This window comes from Pantherophis guttatus, chromosome 4 (assembly GCF_059756535.1).
Source record: "Pantherophis guttatus breed Tessera chromosome 4, ASM5975653v1, whole genome shotgun sequence".
In the NCBI taxonomy this organism is placed as follows: Eukaryota; Metazoa; Chordata; class Lepidosauria; order Squamata; family Colubridae; genus Pantherophis; species Pantherophis guttatus.
The window spans coordinates 115,433,879-115,452,821 of record NC_142066.1 but is presented as its reverse complement, the minus strand read 5'-3'; the positions used below and the strand labels follow the sequence as shown (position 1 = coordinate 115,452,821).

General features: G+C 39.7%; 1 protein-coding gene across 1 annotated transcript in view; it reads left to right on the top strand.

Annotated features, from left to right (window-relative positions):
• Positions 1-13,148: 13,148 nt before the first annotated feature.
• Positions 13,149-18,943, top strand: part of PLCL2 (phospholipase C like 2) — a 164,998-nt gene continuing 159,203 nt past the window's right edge. The window contains exon 1 of the mRNA XM_087892589.1: positions 13,149-13,245. The gene's annotated coding sequence lies outside the window, so the exon portion shown is untranslated. The remainder of the gene's footprint in view (positions 13,246-18,943) is intronic.

Genomic DNA, 18,943 nt, shown 5'->3' with positions numbered 1-18,943 from the left:
GAGGTCCGGCTCAGATAGCCAGCAAGAATTATTTTCAAAAATGTAACAATTAACTTTTCTTAGTTAGTGAGGTGTTTTATTTTCTTTATAACAAATAAATGAGTTTTATTAGAAACCTTTTCTTCGCGTTTCTTTATCAGAATAGTGCAACAAGGAATAAGCCTCGATTCATCTACTCTAAACCAGGGTAATTAGTCCCAGAGCCAAACATGGGATTAATAAATGCCCTGACATTGCATCCTTAACTGGTCTCGTTCTTGCCTACGTTTGGCCTCATCCAGTAACCTACCAGTTATACTGGCCAATGTTAGTTCATCTCTAGACAATACTTCTAATGATGAAACAAAAGAGTCATAACTGTCATCCAACGATGAAAGAATAATATAAACTTGCTGCAGTTCAGTAAACACAAGGTCTTCCTCATGTAGCTCCTGGAAAAGCCCTGTCATGGAGTCCAGGTGAGCCATCATGTCTCCTCCTGTCTGAAGATGTAAGCGAAATAATTTCCGTGTCAGGTAGATATGGACACCCACAGAGTCACGAACGTAGAGCTTCTTTAGCTTTGTCCAGCACCTCGCAGTAGACTCTTTGCCCCGGAAATGGACAAGTTGCTGGTTTCCCAGTGTCAGGCCAATGATGCATAAAGCACGCTCGTTGTCCCTGTGAAACTTCGCTATCTTTTTGGCATCTTCTTCGTCAGCAGCATTCAATGCAGTTATGTCCGGTGGATTATTAACCACGTCCCACAGTCCTTCTTTTCGCAAAAGTAGACAGCATTTTGTGGACCAGGTAACATAGTTTGTACCATCCAACCGGGTTATGGTAGAATAACTTGTACCTTGCTCAAAAGCCATCATCTTGACTACTACACCCACTGCCTGCACTTCTCACTTCCGCAAAAACAAATTAAAGAGCCCTGGAACGTTCTGGGCCCATAACCAATGTTAGAGTGTGTGTAAAAAAGTATTTGTTGCTTGTGCAACGAGCAGAGCAGAAACACACAGGGAAGGAGATAAACGTGCAGCTCGTGTGAGAAAAATACTTTATATATAAGATAAGAAGCAGTCTCGGTGTAGGTAAAACAGTCCAAGGTCAAAAACAGTAATATCAGTCCAGTAAGTATCTTCCCTTACCAAAGCAAACAGACTTTAGTAACTCTCGGTATACAGTACCATATAACAATTCAGTCTAACATCAATCAGCAGAAAGACGCAGGAAGCAACAGGAACATTCAGGAAGAAAGAACGCTTCTCTGTGCTGCTTATTTATGCACTGTAGCCTAATTACAGGGTTCAGCAAACCCCGATTACGTGGCTCAGTTGTTTCTTAAAGAAACAGATATATTGCCTGACCAACAAGTTAGGAGTAAGCTACAAGCTGAACCTAACAGTTTGAACAAAAGCTTATTAACCCCTTTTGTTTCAGACAGTAATGAAGACATTTCATAGAGACGTTTTATGGAGTTATTGATACATCTCTGACATTAAAATTGCTGGCAGACAAGCTCATCTGAAATTTAATGCAATACTTGTTTAGTGTCATCAGTAAATGGCCTACAATCAGATCTCTACTACATACCATAGAGCTACATCTTCATAACACTCAATTTGCTTTTCATTTCTTTTCATCTTTATTTGATTCTATCCCACATATGTATCCCATATTTGCTTGGCTGGCAAATTTCCTGTTTTAATACTCATCCTCTGCCCTATAGAACTAAGTGCCCTAATACATCTAAATTTAGAAAAAAAAATGCTTTCCAGTAAAAGGATCTCAGTATTCAACTTGTTCAAGAATATAAACATTCACTGCTTGGATTATGATAAAGGCATCCACCCAATGAAGTTTTATGGTATCTCAGAGACATATGCTTTTGATAAGCCCACAACTAGGGTATAATTTGACTACATACTTAACCTTAAAGTTGTTCAAATTACTATGATGAAAAGCCATTGATAAACATTATTTTTTTGAATTTGTCTAATTAAAAAAATAAAACTTCAGGGATCTATACTAACTTCTAGTATTGTAATAAATGTCTTCTCTTTCCTAATTCTGTTGTTGGTAGGGAAGGATGCACTTACAGTATTTTTTTTCCCTGCCAGTCAAACATATATCTCTCAGGCAAAAGAAAGCAAAATTCAAACAAATGTTTTGCATTCTAAAACAACTACTAGCAGGTCCTAGGAAGAATGCCAACAACTGATCAATGAATATTCAAGGCGATAATCCATCATCTGCTTGCTTCCAATATTATGTAATTCTCATAGATTAAGTACTGATAGTTTTAGATGTACTCTAGACCAATACATTAGATATTTGTATATTTGTTAGAAAAGCAAAATTTAAAAAAATGCAAAATTTTAAAGTTTACTAACATACTTTAGTTTAACATAAACACTCATATAATAAAGTTTGCTGGCCTAGGATTCTTTTTTAGGTGAATGTTTATTTCTGGCTCTAATAAATCTTTGTGTATATTCTTTTCAAGTATTTTTGAAAATAGTGTTTTTAATTCTTAATGTAAGAATAATGTAAAACTCTGGAAAGTGAATAAAAATTAGAGTAGGCAAGATTAAATATCCCTTCTAACTATTTACTGATGATAGGATCAGACTTGTGAGTGTGCACAATTTAAACTGTTCAAAGATTGATTTTTCCCATTTAAGTATTTTCTTATTTTGAATAGCTTGGGGTCTCTTTTTCTCTCTCAATTTCACAGCCAAGATTGGCCTATAGAAAAGTGTCTGAGAAGCTTTTCAACCAATGGTGAAATCCAAATTTTTTTACTACTGGTTTTGTGGGTGTGGCTTGGTGGGCGCGGCAGGGGAAGGATACTGCAAAATCTCCATTCCCACCCCACTCCAGGGAAAGGATACTGCAAAATCCCCATTCCCTCCTCACTCCTGGGAGGAGGATATTGCAAAATCTCCATTCCCATCCCACTCTGGGGTCAGCCAGAAGTGGTATTTGCCAGTTCTCCAAACTACTCAAAATTTCAAAATACAAAAAGTATTTTTGAAAATAGTGTTTTTAATTCTTAATGTAATTGTGTTTTTATTAACATACATATGACTTTGAATGTCTCTGTCTGTATATCACATGTTTACCACTGTTATAGCTTATATATAAATTTTTCTGGTTCTTAGATTGATTGTTCATACACAATGATTATCACATAAAAGACTTTCTAATAATAGTAGTGTATTTTTACTTTCTATAAGCATAAATGCAACATTGGAGAGACCATTTCTCAGAACTGAAACAAGTTTTAATAACTGTAGCATCAATTAGTCATAGGAACAGGAAGAATATAATTACTGGGTATCCCTCTCTTCTGAATTTCCAGAAAACATCAATACAATAAGTTTTTTTGCTTTTGTCTCCCTATATCCCATGATCCTAGAGTAAAATAATACACAAATTAACAGACACCCAAGAGACAAAATTTTATTCTTATTATTAAGAAAGGAAATATTAAAACAGAATGATATATTTCTGGTATTTCCTTTTGGAAGTAATTTCTTATTAATGAAGAAAATATGTAATATAATAGTATGTATAAAAAGTATGTATAAAACATGTGTTATCATCAGATTATTAAATAAACAAATCTCAAATTACTTTCCTAACAAGTATAGTTAATGGAAGGATCAAGATATAATGATAATATTTGCTGTACATGTTGTAGGTATTTGCCAGTTCTCCAAACTACTCAAAATTTCCGCTACCGGTTCTCCAGAACCTTTCAGAACCTGCTGGATTTCACCCCTGTTTTCAACCCTTCCTCTCTTGTCTTGGCTTCTAGAATGTTTATCTGCTTGTTGCCTTATAAAAGATCTTTCCTCTCTCTATCAAGGTCTTTCTCTTTATTCTTTATAATGTAGCTCAGTGATATGGCTCATATTTCAAGTCTTAAGTAACAATTTTGTTTAAGATCTGAAGAGCTCCCAGTCAATATAGGCAATATTCATATAGGCAAGTTAGATATTTAACTGAAGCTTTCATGATCTGGAATCTTCTTGATTTGTTGGAATTACAATTTAGAGAAATACCAATTAGGGAATTGGGGACACGTATAATTAATTTATGTATGGTATTTAAATGGGTTTGTATGAAGGGAGAATTCTTTGGTGACTAGTCTTTATCTTTTTACAACTTTTATTAATGACAAAAGTATTTTTTCTCAAAAGTGAGGAGCTAGACTTAAGTCCTCAAAGTTAAAAGAAGGGAGAAAGTTGGTATCTATCAATGATCCTTTTACATTCAAACCAGCTCCAAGTGGAGAGAACTGGTAAGAATATGTTATCCTTTTAACCAATGACATATACCAAAATAAGTCAAAGGAGGGCACTCCATCTATCCTCTTCACAGATTGCCTATGAAAGGGCAGTGAGGTGTTGAAATAGAGGAGAAAAAGAGATTTTATCACTTTTAATATAAATTAAAAGAAGTTTCCCTAATAAGTAGAGAAGTTGCTGAATCCATATCAGGATGTGTGGTTTTTCTTGGCATTCCTTGTTATAACATTAGGAAACATTGGGAAACAGAATCCTAGGATGTTAGATACCAATTTTAAAAAATGCTATTCCAATTTTAATTTAAATAAAATTATATTTATCTTATATACTCCATCGAACATGTGAAATTTAGCTCTGCCTTTGATGTTGGAAAATATTTAGTATCATTCCATTTCTTCTAATCTGGGACTTCAGCATTTAGGCATGCAAGGCACCAGATGACTGAAGGGGAAAAAATAGGAGTGGTTTGTTTTCACATTCCAAAACATTCCTTCATTTAGAAATCTAGTGGAATGACTCTGTCTCAAGATTTCTCCTTCCATTTCCTAAAATGAGATTGCACTTTCAGAAAAATACCTTGTAATAGCTGTTAGACAATTCTGAAAGAAAGAAAACTATTGATAAATAGATAAATGGATAAATGGAAAGAAAACTGGGAGAGGAAGATGAAAAAAGAAGACAACAAAGTGGGAAAGAAAGGAGGAAGAAGGAGTATGTGGGAACTCTTAAGAAGGATTTATTGATGAATTACAGATACAGATTTTTCTCAGAAAATATAATATTCATTGTTTTCTTTTTTTGGGGGGGGGGGGTCCTTTCTTGCAACACTCCTAAGAACAAGTTTACCTGAAGACAAGTCACTTTTGCCTCATTCTGTCAGGAATACACATCCAAAAACATATGTCCCCAACAACCTCCCTATCTAGCTCATGGACAATCTGCAGTAAGAGTAAGCCAAAGATGGAGTCTCTTGATAGAAGGGTTGTTTTCTCCCTTATCCAGTTTCAAGTCACTGTTATGCACATGGCATTTTTCTCCCATGTATCTTACTGGTTCTCTCAATATTCTGTGATACCACCAGTGGTGGGTTTCAAAATTTTTTACTACTGGTCCTGTGGGTAGCTTGGTGGGTGTGGCATGGTTTGGTGGGTGTGGATTGGTGGGCGTGGCAGGGGAAGGATACTGTAAAATCTCCATTTCCACCCCACTCCAGGGGAAGGATATGGTAAAATCGCCATTCCCACCCCACTCCAGGGGAAGGTTACTGCAAAATCCCCATTTCCTCCCAATCAGTTGGGAATTGTGAGGCAGAGAATAGATGGGGGCGGGGCCAGTCAGAATTTTTACTACCAGTTCTCCAAACTACTCAAAATTTCTGCTACTGGTTCTCCAGAACTGGTCAGAACCTGCTGGAACCCACCTCTGGATACTACTCCCTGAGTCTGTCTCTTTGCCTCTCTGCCCAAGTCACAGTATAGCTGTGGCTGCATAACTAGGGAGACCCTAGTTTCTTTTCTTTTCTTTTACTTTCCATGTGTATCCTAGCTAGTTGCACTGGGAAGGAGTTTTTGTATGGAAAAAAATACTAGGATCTTTCTTCTCTTTAGTCCTTTGGTATCTTTCCTTCTTCACTATGGTTTTCCTTGCAATTACTCCTCAGAACTATTATCCTAGCTATGAACTTCCTATTCTGGTATTCAGAGGCCAAGAACTGCCTTAGAATGAAGTTGGGGAGATATATTTTATAGTATTTGTTTAACCTTGAGAGGACTTCACAAAGAAAGAAAAGAAAATAATTTTACAAATCTTGCAGTTTCTAATTTTTTTTTTTTAATTTGATTTATATGCCGGAGACTCAGGGCGGCTTACAATGCGTTAAGCAATAGCCTTCATACTTTTGTATATTTATACAAAGTCAGCTTATTGCCCCCACAAACTGGGTCCTCATTTCACCTACCTTAGAAAGCATGGAAGGCTGAGTCAACCTTGAGCCTTGGAGAGATTCGAACCAGCAGTAAATTGCAGGCAGCTGTGTTAATAACAGGGTGGTTAAACCACTGTACTATCAAGGCTCTTTTTGAATTCTACTCCACTCCAAGTCTTAGCCATGGCTTTAAAGCTACAAGGGAAAAGGAATGAGCTTCTTCCATTCACTAGAGCAGGGGTTTCCAACCTTGGCAACTTTAACAATTCTGGGACTTGAAGTCTGTCAAACTTAAAATTGCCAAGGTTGGAGACCCCTGCACTAGAACATTCAGGTTTCCAGGCCTCAAGTTGGAGCTTGAGATCTGATGCATAAAATATAGGGGGAAAAAGTGTGGAATCAAATAGTACTTAAAAATTAAAATAAGGACTAGATAGTATAGTCTATGTTTGTTCACACTACACATAATGTAGGTTGGTTGTGTAGGTGAGAACACACTTTTCTTTAAGAGTTAGCACAGTCAGGTTGCTTTAAATTAGGGTTGGTCCAAGTTTTTGTACTGTTGAAACAAAGGAGAAGATCCCACTCATACATTCCATATAAACAACAGGAATAAAATCCAGTTTAATAATCGGACAGGTGTAGTAACTGAATTTGTACATGAGTACATGAGAAAAGCAAATTGGATTAGGGAGTGCAGGATTTGTTTTATAACAAATGATCATCAATCCTCCAAAGAGAGGTATGGTTAGGAAGCTCAGGCAAATTTTCATACATTTTCATGTATGAGTATTGCTAATGCACCATCCTCCAATTCATCAATTCTTTGAACAGTTGACCTAGTTTCTCATCCCTGCCTGATATGTTTATCTGGAAGTAGCAGCAGTTTCATAGTACTTCTAGTTCTATTCTTAAACTGTCAGACGTATAATATTTAAAAGGAGAAAGAATCCGTGTCCATCTGAAAATTCTACAAATCATGGTGACAAAATGCCCTCATCTCTACATCAGGCAAAAGACAAATAAAGCAAACTGCTTAAATTCCATGTTATTAACTTAGTGTTATGTGCATTTGTCATGATTCTTATGAAGGCCATCTTAAGAGCTATCAAAACACTTCTCCTTGAAAATGTGACAGGGCAGCTTAAACCCAGGTACTGGGAAACAAAATAAAACAACTGTTAAGTCCTTGGACTTACGATGCAGGTTTCTGATTGGCCAAGACGCGCTGCCGGCCGGCGGGAGAATACAGACCCCGCCATGGGCTGAACACTTTGACAGCTTCAGTATAAATAGCTGTCAAACATGCATGTTGCTGTTCTTTTCCTGTTGCCGTTCCTGTTGTGAGTTAGCCTAATAAAAGGCTTGTTAGACTGCAACCCTGTCTCACCTGAGTCATTAACCCCCTGTTGCCCAACAGAGCACTGGCGACGAAGGTGGGATTCTGGGCATGAGGTGACAGATTAGCTAAGTAACTGTGAGTTGGCCGCACTAAGCCAAGTACCGCCTGAGTCACTAGTGATGAGACGTCGCTCGAACGGCAACATCCTCACAGAACAAGAACCCCATCCTTACAAGGATGGCACCTCCAACCTTTGCTACCTTCAACCCGGTGACCGAGACCTGGAACTCCTATGTGGCTCATTTCGAATGCTTTCTTGAGGCAAACGACTACACGGAGCTGACCAGCAATCACAAAAGGGCACACTTCCTAAATTCGTGTCGCCACCGCGTTGGCCTTCCTGGCCCCAGTTCCTGTCCAGTCGGTACCATGGGAAGTCTTGAGGGAGAAGTCTAAGAACCACTACGTGCCCACTCCCTCATGTATTGCTCATCGGTTCAACTTCCAACAGATTCAACAAGCTGAGGGGGAATCCATAAACCATTACATAGCCTTTCCCAGAACCGCGGCTTTAAACTGCGAGTTCAGGGACTTGGAAGACTCCCTGCTAGAACAGTTTATCTGTGGAATGAGGGACCTGCGGGTGCAACACCACTTTCTTGAAAAAAAAACATTACCCTCCTGTCAGCAATTGAAGAGGTGCAAGCATGCGAGCTGTCAAACAAATCAACTGCAAAGATATGGAAATCACAAATTTCCATTCCCACCAACAAGTCAGCCACTATTCATTCCGAAGAAGTGGACCCTGATGAGGAGGATGAAGAGGAGGACAACATCAGCCACCTCAAAATGGTTAAAGGCAATAGAAACACCTCAGAAAAAGAGTTTGCCGGCTCGCCCTGCCAGGGATGAGGCGAGAGGCACCCCAGAGCAGCTTGCCATTTTAAAACAGCTATCTACCACAGATGTGGAAAGAAGGGCCATTTGGGACACGTTTGTCAGGCCAACCTTCAAACTCCCCAAACATCTTTCAATCGACGGCCATTCCTAAAGGCAGCAAAGCCTAGTGGAGACTGCTTCACTATCTCCCCTAAAAATAGACTTCCCGAGATGGCTATCCGCCAATCCAAGACTACTGCAAGCCACAAGATTTACCTCACCATAGCAATCGAAGGTGCCCCTTGCAGAATGGAGGTCGATACAGGGTCTTCAAAATCCCTGATCTCCTGGGATACACTAAAGAAATTGGTACCCACAATTACAAAAAGAGCCCTTCAGACCTGCCAAGTACAGCTTCGAGACTATCAGGGAAACCATATCCCTATCTTGGGTTGCACCAAGCTCCTGGTAGAATATAAGAGCTTCACAGGAAACCTGCCACTCATCATAGTAAATGGCCATCTCCCCAGCCTGCTTGGACTCGACTGGTTTGGTACATTAGGTCTTGGCATTACTGGCATCCATTCAACCACCAGTGATCACTTCGTGGATGTCATGACCAAATTCGCTGAGGTGTTTAACGACGAATTGGGTAAATATAATGGTTCACCTATCTCTCTTAATTTAGACCCCCAAGTTGCCCCAATTAGGCTGAAACCCAGGAGAGTACCTTTTGCCCTTAGGCCCTTAGTGGAGAAGGAACTAGACAAATAAATAGCACAAGGCATCTTGGAGCCCATAGATCCTGCCCCCTGGGAGACCCCCATAGTAATACCCATCAAGCCAGATGAGTCAATTTCCAGCTGTGCAGATTACAAGTGCACAGTGAATAGGGCCTTTCAGGCAAACCCTTACCCAGTGCCCATGGTGCAGCACTTGCTGCACTCCTTTGGACAGGGCTCCATTTTTGCCAAGATGGACATGACGCAGACATACCAGCAGTTCCCGGTGGACACTGCCACGGCTGAGGCTTAGACTGTCATGACCCACCAGAGAGCTTTCAAGTGCCGGTGCCTCCAGTTTGGCATAAGTATTGCCCCTGGCATCTTTCAGGTGCCCCTGGTGCCTTATGGAACAACTATTGCAGGGAGTCATTCCATATTTCGGCGATGTGCTCATTTCAGCCACCAACCAGTCTGAGCTAAAGCACAAATTAAGGGCAGCCCTATGCTGTTTCCAAATGGCTGGCCTCAAATTAAAAAAACAAAAGTGTGGAATAGGGGTGCCCAGGGTGGAATTCTTGGGATATTTAATTGATGCCTCAGGCATCTACCCCACACCACCTAATGTCACAGCCATCAAAAGTGCACCAACCCTACTAATAAAATTGAATTACAGGCTTTCTTTCTAAATTTTTACAGCGTCTTCTTGCCGCATAAAGCCTCTGTAGCAGAGCCCCTGCATAGGCTTTTGGACAAGAAGACCCCCTGGTCCTGGGGCTCACAAGAAGCCGCTGCTTTTGCGTCTGTGCAAAATCTTTTGACATCTGAAGCTGTCCTAGTACAATACACTGACAGCCTACCCCTGGTTCTAGTCACTGACGCCTCCCCTTCGGTATTGTAGCTGTCCTAAGCCACACTCTGACTGTTGGAACAGAAGCCCCCATTGCGTTCTATTTGAGAATTCTTTCCTCTACTGAACGCAATTATGGCCAGATTGACAAAGAAGCGTTGGCTGTGGTCGCAGCCATAAAACGCTTCCATGACTACCTATATGGCCGTTCCTTCACTTTAGTCACATACCATAACCTTCTACTGGGGCCTTTGGCAGGAAACAAACAACCCCCCCCAGGTCCTCTCACCGCACATGTCCAGGTGGATTGACTTTTTAGCCGCTTATTCATACCACCTCGTTTACTGTCCTGGCAAACATCTAGCTCACACAGACGCCCTAAACCGCTGTCCCCTCCCTGTCACCATGCTGGACTCCTCTCCAGCTTCCCCCATCCTCCTCATAGATTCCCTCAACCTGTCAGTGACAGCTTCCGATGTCGCTGCCCTGTCAGCGAAGAACCCCATCCTCTGCAGAGTCCTGGACTGGGTACAAAGGGGCTGACCCCTTGGGCAAGTGCCCTCAAAGTTCAAACCCTACCAAGCCAGACAGCACGAATCGTCAGTCCAACGAGGGTGCTTACTGTGGGGCAACCGGGTAGTGGTGCCACCTAAGCTTCAGCAGAGGGTGTCCATGAGGGACATCCTGGCATTGTCAGGATGAAGGCTTTGGGGCGCAGTTACATCTGGTGGCTGAGTTTTGACCAAGAAACCACCCCGTAGGTTGCCAGGTGCCAGTCGTGCCAACAATCTTGCCCAGTTGCCCCTGCCACCCCAGTGAAGGAATGGGAGATGCCCAAGACCCCTTGGTCCAGGATCCACGTGGACTTTGCAGGACCTTTCCATGGGCAGACTTTCCTGATAGTGGTGGATGCATACTCGAAATGGATCGAGATAGTTGTAATGGCATCCACTACATCTAGTGGCCTAATCAGAGCAATGCAAAGACTGTTCACCACCCATGGTACTGCCTGATGTACTGGTTTCCGATAACGCCCCCCAACTAACATCGGCCTCCTTCCAAGTTTACCTGGCAGGGCATGGGATTCGCCAGCCAGGGTTGCCCCATTTTGCCCGGCCAACAATGGGCTAGCCAAACGGGCTGTGAGATCAGCCAAGGACACCCTAGCAAGATTTGACAGTGAGGACTGGCCAGAGAAAGTGGCACGGTACCTGTTGGCACAGCATGTAACCCCCTGCCCTTCTACCAACAGGAGCCTGGCAGAACTTCTAATGGTCCGACAGCTCCGAACAGACCTCGACCGCCTGCACCCCAGTTACACCCCTGAAAAAACCCCAGACTCCACAAGCCGCACCCATAGCTTTCATGTGGGCGACCTTGTCTATGCCCAAACCTATGGGGGTGAACCAAAGTGGCTACCAGGAACTATTGTACAAATCATGGGGCCCTATTCCTACCAAGTTGAACTACCTGATGGAAGACTCTGGTGGCACCATCTCAATCAAATACATACGCGAATAACAGAAGCCGAAAAGACTACACAACCAATCCAGTCCCTAACTTTGCACCATCTGACCCTATCTCAAGCATGCCCCCAGCACCCGACTTACTTGATGAATCGGGCCTGCCATCCGGGGTCAAGTCCGATGCCGGAGGTCCAGAAGAGTCGCTGGAAGTTCCTCAGGCAGCACAAACGCCTCCTACTCCACCAGAGGCCGTCGCCGAATAGCGTAGGTCTGCGCGGACACGTCGGTGCCCTGCTTATTTGGACTACGCATGCACCGTCCAGGAGGGAAGGGGTGTTAAGTCCTCGGACTTACGATGCAGGTTTCTGATTGGCCAAGATGCGCCACCGGCCGGCGGGAGAATACAGATCCTGCCATTGGCTGAACACTTTGACAGCTTCAGTATAAATAGCTGTCAAACATGCATGTTCCTGTTCTGTTCCTGTTGCCGTTCCTGTTGTGAGTTAGCCTAATAAAAGGCTTGTTAGACTGCAACCCTGTCTTGCCTCAGTCATTAACCCCCTGTTGCCCAATAGAGCAACAACAATTCTTGGAAATGGTGGAACAGATTGTACTCTCCCCTTGGCTACAGCATTTTACAGAAAATATCAGTTTTATCTCAGTTTTAAACGCATTATGGCTCTACCAGAAATAACCTCAGCTCTCAAACACTGTTTCTGTTAGATCATAGAGAGCCAGAGGTAGAATAGAGAATTCATGTGGAAATGCCTTCTGTCTCTCTGGGCTGAAGTTAACAGTGCTCCAAATCTCTGCCATAGGGCTGAAATAAAATGAAGCACGTAGATTAATCCTGTGCTTGCTTATTTGAAGTAAAACCATTAGGTTCAAACTGTTCAGTAAGCATTAAGAATGCACAGGATTACAGCCTTACCAGAGGTATCTGAAAGGGGAGGAAGTTGAAACATTCAACTCAGTGGCTGAGATTGTGTAAGTGAAACCCTGTTTCTTATGAAATGCATGTAAAAAAGAGTAAGGCCAAGATCATATAATTGTGGCTGCCATCTTTATATCTTTACACTTCCAGCCAGTCATAAATAAAATTTTTAAATTTTGATAATTTGAAGATCTCCAAGAATTTCCTAGCCAGATAATGATGGATTGAAATTCATCTTCAAATTGCCAAGATTGAAAAACACTGCTCTACTTCTTACAAATATTTATCCTTAGCTGGGCTAGATTATGATAATTATTTATTTAAATTTGTTCCTTCAATCACCAGGTTTTTTTTAAATCAACCCTGATTATAAAAAATAAAGCCACAAAATGTTCTTAATTCCTTCCTTCCAAATAACTCAAAAGAACTAGCATATGAAAATAAAAATAAAGCAAAATTAGGATTACATAACTATGTTGGGTAGCACTGCTATTTTTAGGGATCACAATAAGAAAGTCTTGCAAGGGACAGGCCCTTGGTCATCGTGATGACATTTTGAAGATGACAGATTCCAAAATTCTTCAGGAAGGGGCCCTCCCTCTTTGAAAGTGAAGCTGTACCAGGGGATTTCATTATATTCCATGGAAGACATGAAATAAAAATGATCAGGCAGGGTTAGGTATTGGTGGCCATGCAAGCGCAGCCATATCATGTGGTTGCCTAGCAACTTGGGGGTGGGGATAGGGTTGGCAATCGAAAGAAAGAGAAAGAGAAAGCGGGGCTGCAAACACTCCAGCCAGAAATGGCAGGTTGACATTTCATTTAAGGTAAGTTTGAATGGGCTCCGCTCAGCACTGCTTGGTTTGGCTGACGATGAGGAACACGGAGGAGGAATTTCACCTATTCTGTGTAGGCATTAGAGCTAAGCTCGGAGCGGTGGAGTCCTGCTGGGCTCAGAGCTTTCTTCCTGTGAAAACGGGGAGGGATATATCATTCCAATCTCTGTTTCATTGACCAGAAATCTGATAACAAAGGGCAAAGAGTAAACAAAGAGCAAAGAGTAAGCATAGGTCAATAGTTACCGTTGGGCAAAATCTTGTAAACGTTATTATTGTGAGCTTTTTTGCAAACCCAGGAAGGCACAGGAAGAAGATATTTTCACCCCCGCGATGTTCACGCTGCAGTCTGAGAAATACGATCTACTGTAACAGATTGCACTTTATAAGAATACGAATCAAAATAGCATTGTACCCAGTTAGCAGCAAGGGAGTAATTGATATTAGGGAGGAGTTATTTTGAAACACAAAAGGAAGACAGAAAACTTTTATAAATTTTATTTATTTGAAATATTTCGAATGAAGCAAAAATCATTTCCGATTGCAAAAGATCTCTGCTTCCCCCCCAGCAAACAGGAAGTTTATGAGTTTTGCTAGAAAAGCCATTGACACAAGTCATGGCACCACTTTAAGGAAGGAAGAGCTTTCTTACGCTGAGCTCCCCCGTGGCTTTGGGGCTGTGAAATGAAGTAGTTGTTTTGTGGGAGAGAAGGAAGGCAGCGTGCTGAAGATAACCTGGGTGTGCAAATACTTCTTGTAAGAAAACATGAGGGTTTATGGTGCTATGGTGTTTTTTCTCTGCTTGCTATGTAGTGGTAAATAAACAAGACTTAGAAAAAAATGGAAGTAGTCTCCTGTCTCTGAACGAAATGCAAACGTGGTAATTGATTTTTTTTTTCATCACTCAGAGAGAAAGACAGAGAGAGCCTAAATTCTCGTTTTGTATCACCTACCAGTTTGAGGTTATATTGAGGTATTACGTTGCAGTTCTTGATCTATTCTAAGAAACTTGCATAGGACTAGGCTCTTCAGTTAATTATGGATCTGCCTGTCTGCCCTCTGGAATGAGATCTCCACCCCCGAAATTCGAACAGGTCCCACCCTTCTGAGATTTTGAAGGGTCTTAAAGACTGGCTCTTTATTCAGAGCTTTGGACAGGATGATTGCTTTCCCTTTCTTCCTTTCTGTTGTGCCTTTGTCTTGTGCTATTTTTAATGTTTTCTGTATTTGTTAAAAAGACCTGTTTGAATAGTTGTAAACTGCCTAAAGTCACTGGAAGTCAGGCTGCATTTATTATGCATTTAATACAATTATATAACTTTATTTTAGGTAGTCCTCAACCTACAACAGTTCATTTAGTGACTGTTCGTAGTTACAACGGCCCTGAAAAAAGTGACTGTTTTTTCACACAACCATTGCAGTATCTCCGTGATCATGTGATAAAAATTCAGATGCTTGGGAATTGCCTCATATTATTCTATATTCTATGTTCTATTTATGACGGTTGGAGTATCCCAAGTCATGTTATCACCTTTTGTGACTTTTTGACAACCAACGTCAACCTGGAAGTCAGATTCACTTAACAACCATGTTACTCATTTAATAATTGCAGTGATGCACTTAACAACTGTGGCAAGAAAGTGGGGCAAAATTCACTTAATAATTATCTTGCTTAGCAACATAAATTTTGGGCTCAATTTTGGTCACAAGTCAAAAACTATCTGTATAAATTTAATAAGTATATTATTTTATGCCATACTTCTCATGCTTTACCTCCGAATAAACAGGCAGGCAACACAAATATTAAAGATTAATATTAATATTATGCCATCCTGATACATATTGCATAGCTTGTTTGAAGTGTTTATTTTATAATTGCTGTGTTATTTAATGTAGATCAGCAATGTACAGCAGTATGCTAGAGTAAGGCCAGCAGAGCAATCAGTGGTGTTCACTACAATGTTCCTTCACCTACTAGAAAAATTAAAGTCACATGATTGGTTTCTGTTCCATGTAATCCCATTGAGCTCACATATTGCTCACCTATACTCCATGTAATGCCATTTGGACTCACATATTGCAAACCTCTGTATTCACAACAGAATTTGGGAGTTCAGCCAACTCCCATTTGGGAGATGCTAGAAGAAATAAATCCAGATTTTTAATTCCATTTTGGAAAACAGCTTTAGAATATTATTACAGTTGCACTTACTTAGCTTTCATAAAGATTATCTACATGGAAACTTGAACCAAAAACAATAATCTGGGAAGCACATAAAAGGATTGGTAAATAAAGAGACAAAGCAAACATGTTTTAGTGTGGAAAGAATCTTTTAAAAAAGTTACTTGAGGAGAAACCTTTCTTCATCATACTGCAAATCATTTGTGATCATCTGGTAATGCCAAAGCCACATACAGGTAGTCCTGAATTTAGAACCATTTGTTTGATGACTGTTCACAGTTAAAACAGCACTGAAAAAAGTGACTTATGACCGTTTTTCACACTTGCAGCATCCCCATAGTCATGTGGTAGAAAATTGGATACTTGGCAACTGATTCAGTTTAGCTGCAGTGTGATCCAGATGCTTCAGTAGCTTGTCTATTTCCTCTTGTGAGGTACAAATCAATTCATGGTATGTGTAATCACAGCCTGGAATCTTTTAAGATAGATCTACTTGGTCCCATTTGGAAACAAGTTATACAGACATACCTATTTCTTTTTTGGATCTAGTAACAATATGAAAAGCACAGAAAAGGAATAACAGAAAGTAAGCCAAAGAATGTAAAGGCATCTGAAAAAAAGACAAATCTAATTTATAATAATGTAAAACTTCACAATAACTTTATATTCTTGCAAACTATCTTTATTTCCATCGTGTCCTACACTCTGATTCATATTTTGTTCTTTAAATTTTTCCCACCTGTTTGCTAATCATATCAATTCCAACCAACCACAATGTTTCCTCTCAACCGATTCATTCTTCCTTCATATATTACTTTTATGATGAGGCCCAAACATATTACTTTTGCACTGATCTCTTGTATTTGGTCAACATTAATTCATCAGACATTAATTGTTGATTCTATCTCTTCTGATTTAGTAAACACACTTCTTAAATAATATATTACCACTATATTCTGTTTGTTAATAATTTTGTCAGTTTTCGTTATCTATACATAAACATACAAATACACATACGCATTCAATGTTTTCTTCAATGGCATACATCAAATCTGTCTTCCTGATAGATAACAATAGCCATGTGAAGTGAGTTAGTTTGATAGAGATTGACTGGTTTCTAGCTGAACTTGAACCTCCATTTCCCTAAGATGTGGTTCAGCACCTTTGCTCATATTGGCTTTCATAAATGGTCAACTCAAATATATCTTTAGATTTAGATAATTCTTTTTCTATTTGTGTGTATGAAAATGTTCAGTCCTCCAGTTTGAAACAGCAGATGCTTACCAGTTACCATTATTATTTTCTGATAACTATGTGATCTGATAACTTTTTGTTTACCATCTTGTCTCATTCCGACCCGTTATTCCTATCACATCTATTGAGAATTGCAAATTTGCTCCTCAAAATAATTTCTGGTTTTTCTTTTATTATAATTCAATGAAACATAATATGAATTATAACCAACTTAAGAATTTTTATTTCATATGTACCCATGTCTATCTAAATAATATGTCTAAATTCACATTTCTGATATATATTTTAGTTTCTTTCATTGTTAAATCTACAACTTCATTTTCTGTATATATTCATCAACTACACTCTACAAGAGTATATCATCTCATTTTGATTTATTACATTATTTCCTTTTGTCTTAGTTTGTTATTTCACTAATTTATGCTTTTTACTATTGATTCCAGGGGTGAAATGCTCCCAGTTCAGACCGGATTGCCTGATCCGGTAGCGGCGGATGGCTCGGAGAACTGGTAGCAAAAATCCCTGCCCCCTCCCATGCCCAGCTGAGCCATGCAATCATCAGAGACTTTTTTTTTAATTTTTAAAAGCATTTTTTCTACAACTTCTTCGGCCGAAAAAATGCTTTTAAAAGTAAAAAAAAAAGCCTCTGAGGATCGCGCAGCTCAGCTGGGATCGTCAGAGGCTTTTAAAAGCATTTTTTTAAACAACCTCTTTGGCCGAAGAGGTTGTAGAAAAAATGTTTTTAAAAGAAAAAAAAGCCTCTGACGATCAGGCAACTCAGCTGGGATCGTCAGAGGCTTTTAAAAGCATTCTTTTACAACTTCTTTGGCTGAAGAAAAAATGGTTTTAAAAGTAAAAAAAAAAAGTTGGCCACGCCCACCCAGTCACATTCCCCCCTCCCCCACTAAGCCACACTCACAGAACCGGTAGTAACAAATTTTACATTTCATCACTGATTGATTCCTCTTACATCTTTCATATGTTGTGTTTGTTACTAGATGAACTCATAGATATATACTTTTATTTTGATCAGTTAAGGTATTCTGATAAGAGCAAATTAGAAAAGATATACAAGTAGACTTCAACATACAATCCTTTTTTCAGTGCCTGTTCAAAGTTACAATGGCACTGAAAATAGTGACTTATGATTGCTTTCCACACTTATGTCTGTTGCAGCATGCCCATAGTCACAGGATAAAAATTCAGACACATGGCAACTGGCATGTATTTATGAAAATTCTATGCAACCTTCTGATGAGAAAAGTCATTGGAGAAGCCAAATGCATGTAACAGCAATGCTATTAATTTAACAGTTGCAGTGATTAGTTAACAACTGTGGTAAGAAAGGTCATAAAAGGGGGCAAAACTCACATAACAACTGTCTTATTAGTAACAGAAATTTTGATTTCAATTATTGTCATAAATCAAGGATTACTTGTAGTCTTGGTTACCAGGTACAAATGTATCAGTGCGTATGCAGAGTTTCCTGATAATAGTCATGATTATATGTGTTGGTATATTTTAGCTACTATGTCATAAGAACAATCAACAATTTTTTCTAAGTGAAGCATGCTTTGCCAGCCAACAGACATGTTGACACCATCTCTCTCAGTTCTAAGGTATATGTGATGCATATTCGGGATGCATAAATTTGAAATAAAAATAGAGCTAATTGGATTATGAAATGGGAATGGACAAACTGAAAATCAGAAATTGTACTTTGGTAGTAATTGCAAGAGATTGTTGGATGAATATATTTATGGATACTGCCTTGCCGATATCTGCCTACTTGCCAGTTGGTATAAGGTAAATTTCCTCAGTTTGGTGTTTTCCAGATGTGTTGGATTATTTTCAGATATTGTTGAAGGAATAGCTATTAATGAATGAGTTGGCACAATACTGCAGAGACAGAGGAGGTAAGGCAGCAAATGAGAAGCTGAAAGCATTTGGTTAAATGAGCGACTTTATTTTATATAGCTCTTGCCTGACTCTTAGTGACTGCAAATACCACTTGAAACAAAAAACAAATTTATTTTTTATTTTATTTTATTTCCAATTTATATACCGCCCTTCTCCCTGAGGACTCAGGGCGGTGTACAGCCAGAATTAAGAACATGAAATACAAATATTAAAAACAATTAAAATATATATAAATTTGGCCCAAAAATTAAAAATCACAAACCAATTTAAAACTTTTAAAAATTTCTTCTTAAGCCAGCCCGGCTTGCTGAATGTTGAACTATGCTTGCAAAT